Genomic DNA, 651 nt, shown 5'->3' with positions numbered 1-651 from the left:
GGTGTCACTAACTGTTTGCTGAATGAATCAATGAAAACAAGAACTTTAGCCGGCCTGGGGAGAAGCTGGAAGAATCATCAGAAACACACCATCTAGGGGCCGGCCCTGTGGCCGAGTGGTTAAGTTCCCGCCCTCTGCTTTGGCGGCCCAGGGTTCCGCCAGTTCGAATCCTAGGCGCGGACATGGCACGGTTCATCAAGCCATGCTGAGGCGGCATCCCACATGCCATAACTAGAAGGACCCACAACTAAAAATACACAACTACGTGGGGGATGGGGGGGCTTTGGGAGATAAAGGGAAAAATAAAAAAGACCATCTCATGGAGCTCAGGCCCTGAGGCCATATCATCTTTTCAACTCCAATTCTGTGTCGGAGCCGCTGCCTAGAAGTTCCCGGCATTCCAGGATCTTGAAGCCTGGTGACACGAAGAACCACGTGGCCAACAGCGAAAACACAAACCTCTGCGGACTGTCGGCTGAGGCCCCACCCCTCGGTCCTACACTCCGCCTCTCCATCCTCTGCAGTCCCGGTCCCCGCCAGGCGGCGACGCTCATGAGGCCGCATGCGCAGTGAGCACGCAAGGACTTCCCTAGCCCTTCTCCCAATGGCGGGCGGCGGTCCCCTTCCCGGCATCCTCCCGGGGGCAGGGAG

Source organism: Equus przewalskii, chromosome 10 (assembly GCF_037783145.1).
Source record: "Equus przewalskii isolate Varuska chromosome 10, EquPr2, whole genome shotgun sequence".
In the NCBI taxonomy this organism is placed as follows: domain Eukaryota; kingdom Metazoa; phylum Chordata; class Mammalia; order Perissodactyla; family Equidae; genus Equus; species Equus przewalskii.
This window is presented reverse-complemented; position numbering follows the sequence as displayed.